Source organism: Triticum dicoccoides, chromosome 2A, assembly GCF_002162155.2.
Source record: "Triticum dicoccoides isolate Atlit2015 ecotype Zavitan chromosome 2A, WEW_v2.0, whole genome shotgun sequence".
In the NCBI taxonomy this organism is placed as follows: Eukaryota; Viridiplantae; Streptophyta; class Magnoliopsida; order Poales; family Poaceae; genus Triticum; species Triticum dicoccoides.
Genome location: NC_041382.1, coordinates 782,824,981 through 782,830,715, shown reverse-complemented (window position 1 = coordinate 782,830,715; position 5,735 = coordinate 782,824,981).

Sequence of the window (5,735 nt, the reverse complement as noted above, 5' to 3'; positions counted from 1 at the left end):
CGATTGGATGCGATCCCAATCGAATCCAATCGGACCGATCTGTTCTTGTTTCATACAGTGTGTGTCCTAGGATCTGCTACTGCTACTGCTAGTGTGTCCTAGGATCTGTGTTCATGCTAGTAGCTGTGTTCAGGCTAGAATCCCAAGGGTAGTGTGCTTTGCTAGGATCTATGTCATGGTAGGGTCTTGCTAGGATGTGTGTTCATGCAAAATGCCATGTTCATGTTCAAGCTAGGATCATGTTCATGTTGTTGTTCATGTTGCTAACATGCATGTTCAAGCTAGGGTTTGTGTTGATTGTTATACGTGCATGTAGTAGGACCATTTTAGGATGCTGCCAAATGTGCATGGCTGCACATAGGTGCTATTGGCACTTGTTGTTGCTATTTTTAGATGTTTTCATGCTTAGGATAGTGAACTGATGAGTGACAGTTGAAGAAAAGCAGATGCCACTGATCATTGGCACTTGCTGTTCGGCAAGTCCACTGATCAGTGGCACTTGCCTAAAAACAAGTGGCATTGATAAGTGGCATTTGCTCAAAGAGTTTGTGCACTGATCAGTAGCATTTGCTCTTGGGAAAATGTCTCTGATCAGTGCCATTTTGCAAAGAGTTTGTGCACTAATACTTGTCATCTTACCTGACAAGATATTGAAGACTGACTGGGATGTGACGGGTGGAGGAGCTCACGTGGTGGCCGGAGCTGAGGGCACCGAGGATTTCATCCCCACGAACAGGTGGCTCGGGGCGGTGGACCTTCCTGGCAGGATCGCCTTCATGAGCCTGCCTCGTTCAAGGGGATGTTCTCCGAGGCAGGGCCACGAGGAGGGGGGCCCGGAGCCGCTGCGCTTTTACCAGCAGATCAAGGACAAAGAGGACCTCGCCATGTTCGTCATTCCTCGCAAGTTCGTGGAGGTGATGAACACTTGGCTAGTCATCAAGCGGCTCCCGCGCGTGGTCAGACTGTTGGCGAACAAGCGGGCCGTGTTCTGGGTGCAGGTCCAGAACTTCGAGGGGCACATGGTGCTTGGCCGGGGCTGGAACTACTTCTGCCGCCGCCACCGGATCGTCCGGGCAACCTCGTCGTTGTGCGCATCTCAGGACTCAGACTGAAAGTTCAGATCTACAACCACGACTCCTCAGTCATGTGCAGGTTTCGTTGCAGCAGGCACAACTACGTTGGTGACATCGAGCATGCTATGTACTCCGTCCATTTCAAAATACTTGTATCCCATTTGTCCAAAAATGGATGTACCTATATACTAAAACATGTCTAGATACATTTATATTTTAACAAATGGAAGTCATGTATTATGGAACGGAGAGAGTAGTTAAGTTAAGTAAGGTGTTAGTGTTGAACTTTTATGGTGTGTGGTGAGACTTATCGGTACTTGTGCTGGGAAGTTGTTCATATTTTAGCCAGGAGGAGCACCCTGGCATGGAACAGGGAAGGAGAATGCCCCTGCTGTTAATCTAGACTTATACTATGTAGTTAAGTAGTTTGCTGTCATTTGCTTGCTTGTTTTGTTTGATTTCATTTGCTTGCTTGCTTTGTTTTGCTGTTGTGCTGATCATGTGGTGGTAAAGCCATCACATTTGAATGGGGTGAGGAGAACACAAACGTTGTTTGCAACCAAACAACTAAAGTTTGCATCTGCTCACACCCTAAGCACAAAAACGACAACCAAACAGTAGCGGGGTAAGTGCCCCTTCATGCGATACAGGTAACCAAACAGATTGCATCTACTGCATATAAGGCTACATTTAAAGAACCAGGCTGCCTGGAGATGGACATGCAATGCAACTACTATTGCAAACTGCAACCAAACACGCCCTTGGTTCTTCCAGACAGAATGCAGATGTGATCTATGGCTTCTTTTCACCTGAACCCAGCCTGCATCCATCTGCACTTTGGATCAATCATTGGTTTCATTGAGAGCAACTCCAACCGGCCGACCCAAACAGACGTGTATTTTATCTGCCTTTTGTCTTTTTGGGTTGGCCGCGCGGACACCCGTGTCCGCTTTTTCATTTTGGTCTGTGGGTACGCCCAACGGCAAAGTCAATTTGGGAAGATCATTTGCGAAGGTCAGAGAAAGCCGGGACCTGGGGGCATGTCAACAACTGTACATATTATAACCCGGGAACTAAGCAAGGATAATACTTTCTCCGTCCCAAAATAAGTATCTTAAGTTTGTACTAACTTTAGTACAAAACCGTACTAAGGCACTTATTTTGAGATGGAGGGATTAATACTTAATTTCAAGCTTGATTAGCCCATCTCGTGCAAGCTTAAACACCCCAAGAGAAAACCGAGGTGCGCAGTGATGTCCGTTCCTAAATATAACCTAGCCTCCCCGCCGCCGCCGGCCGCCGGGCGCGCGCCTCCCAGCCCGCCCCACTCCCCCCTCTCCCCCCTCTCCTCCCCTCCCCTCCCGTGGCACGCCTGCGTGCACCCGGTGGGCTCCCTGTGGCCGCGGCCCACGGCCCCGCCTCCCTACCCTTCCCCCCGCCGTCGCCGGCGAGCTTCGTCGGGCAAAGCCTGGGGGCGCGGCGGCGGTGGGGCCCTCCTTCCCCATCCACTTGTGGGCGCCGGCGCGGGGCGGCTCCTTCGAGCGGTGGCGCTGGACGTCCGCGGGATCCAGCTACGCGATGGCGGTTTTGCGGGGCGGCGGGGTGGCCTGCTGGTGGCGACGCTCCGGCGACCATCGTTCTACGCATGGGGCGGCTGCGGTGCTCCCGTCTCGGGATGTGGCGCGTGACCGGTCTCTTGCCGGATCCGGCCGAATCTGGCTTTGGGGGCCGGCCGGCGGTGCCTGGCTCCGGTGGTGCGTGCCCGGCGGCTCCGGCGCTTGGAGCTCGCCGGGCGACGCGGGTAGGGCAGCGGCCGGGCGTGGCCGCTGCTCCGGCCGTGGGCGGCGGCATGGGTAGGTCTCGGTGGTGGCCTACCGGTGTCGTGGCGGCTTCACGGTGACTCGATGGATCTGCCCGCGGCAACGGCCGGCTTATCTGGCGTCGGTTTGTCTGCGTTCGGACCGTCTCGACCTTCACCCCATCTCCTCGTCGCCCGGGCGCTACCCCCATCAATGGTCTGGTCCTCTCCCAGCCGCGGTCCACCGCTCGTCTCGCGCCCGAGCCGCAGGACCGAGCTCGTCTCGCGCACGATGCAGCAGGACCGAGCTCGTCTCGCGCACGGTGCAGCAGGACTGACCTCGTCCCCCTCTCGATGCTGCAGGACCGGCCTCATCTCGCGCTTGGGGCAGCAGGATGGGTCGGTGGATGCCAGTTCTGGCCGACCTATTGGGTCTCGATGCTGGGGGTTGCCCAGGGGCGTGAAAGGTGGGACCTTTCCGCTCGTTCCTTTCGTTGGGGTGCGGCGGGTCTCGGTTGAGGTGGTGTCGAGGTCATGGATGCTGGGGCGGCGGCCCTGGTGGTGGTTGCGCGGTGCTCTTGGGCAGAGCCCGTGCCTTGGTGCTGCCCGGTCACCATGGTCGTGTGGGCGGCGTGGTTGCCGGGGTGTGGCGTTCGGTGGCGGCGAATGTTGGCCGAGGTGAAAACCTGCTCTATCTTCGGACGGACCGGTGGCAGCGAAGATCGTTCCCTTCTTGAAGGCGTCGTCACAGCTCTCATTGCCCGTCATGCGGTTCTGGGAGAAACTCTGATCCTTGGATCGGGCGGTGGCGGCGCTCCGACGTCGTACCCTTCCTGAAGGCGCCGCCTTGGAGCACATGGTTCGTCATATGTAGCTTCATCTCTTCGGGACAGTAGTGCTAGGAGTAGTGTTGCTGCGCTCAGCACCTATGTATTCTATCTTGGGTGTGTGCCTGTGTTGCGGTGGCATAGCGTGTGTTTGTACTGAATGCTTGTGGTTTGATGCTTTATATATGAAGCGAGGCGAAAGCCTTTTTCAGTAACACCCCAAGAAACCTAGGAAGAGACAAATCCGGAGTGTTTATTTTACTACCAGGATTGGATCTCGCGTTCTCGACCAGCATGGGCATGGTGTGCGACAATGTGCCATGCCCATCATGATAGCCACTTTTCGTTCCCTTTACCCAAGTGATGAAAGTTTTACCTCAGTTCTAGCTAGGCTAACCTTCCGTCCATACGATTTGATCGTGGAGACCATGATGGCCACCCATGCTTTTGTTTTGCCTCGACGTAATTAACTTCAGCTTGGCTAGCTCTTGCTGTATTTGACAGCTGGCTTCGCCTCCAAGGTAGGTGCAAAAGTCAACTTTACCTTTTTTCATTTTAACTTTCAATCTTTCGCTGTCCATGGCCTTCCATGGAAGCTTTGGTTAAATAATCAATGCAGGCAACTTGTTTGTGATTACGGTGACATTGCATCACAGATTAACCACCAGCAATTAAGAAAACATACTTTGTCGACAGAGGTTTGGAGTTTCAAGCAAATACTACTACTCCTTTGGTACAAAGTAGTACTAAGTCTGCGCCAATTAATTTGGATTGGAGAGAATAGAATATTTTCAGGCTAATATGTCATGTGGCAGTTGTATTAGTTGGACCGTGGTTCTACATTCGTGCTTGACTGGAAAATAACAAAATCGGTCTTGACAAGTTTCTCTACAGAATTGTATTTTCATAGAAAAATCTTAGATCTCTACTATTCATGTGCCCTTAACCTAACGGACGTTAATGTTGCATCTCCAGAATCAACTGAGGATGATGCAATCAGATCTTACTCCGTGTCACCATTTATGGGCAGGGTTCAGTTCAGTTTTGCAGATAGTAGGATTCATTTTCCTGTGTGACCTATATGCTGTTTCGATGGCCAATCTGAGTCATTTTAATCTAGTCTAATTACACTACAAAACCGTGCTCCATATGGTACCAACAACTGATCCCACACAAGATATAACTGAAAAACGAGATCACAAACCAGAGCAACAACAACAGAGTACTCCCTCTGTAAACTAATATAAGAGCGTTTAGATCACTACTTTAGTATTCTAAACGCTCTTATATTAGATTACGGAGGGAGTACCCTTTAGTTGTAAATGGTCCTGATCGGTCTCTAGTGACGTGCCGTCTATGACTCAGGCTACTGAAGTCAGAAATACTAGCAGCGAAGGATAATTTTACCACCCCCCTAGTAAGTACGGCAAGACAGTGATCCCGGTTCAAATTACTGGTGGTTCTTGGCAAAATAACCCGCACAGTTAGTAAAGGAAGTACTAGTGGCTATGATGTTGTCCCGACGCCACTAATAAGACATGGATGAGCCGATTGTTTGGACTCGCACACTAGTGACACACGTGCTTGTCTGTACTACCTTTGAAAGTTTGCACGTCATTGGTATTTTATCAAATTACTAGCAGCATTCGTAGTTGGGACAATTCCACTAATTATCTACACTTATAAGGGTTTTGCTACCAGTGTTAAAAAATGGTCACTTATTTTACAAAATATGTTCACATAATTTTAATATTGTTAATGTGTTTATCAAAACAAGTTCATTTCCTTACAAGTCTGTATATATTAATTAAATTTTTTGGTAAAATGGAAAATAAAAAATAGAATAATAAAACATAAAAGGGGGAAATGACAAAAACCATTTGAGAGCAATAATTCTGTTACCAATTGGAAATTCTACATAACAAGTCACATTTTATGTTATTGTCGTTACCATAATATGCCTCTCATTTACAAGACAAAATATTTCAACCAAAACTTAATTTAGAATTAATTAAGTGATAGACAAAGAAAATCATT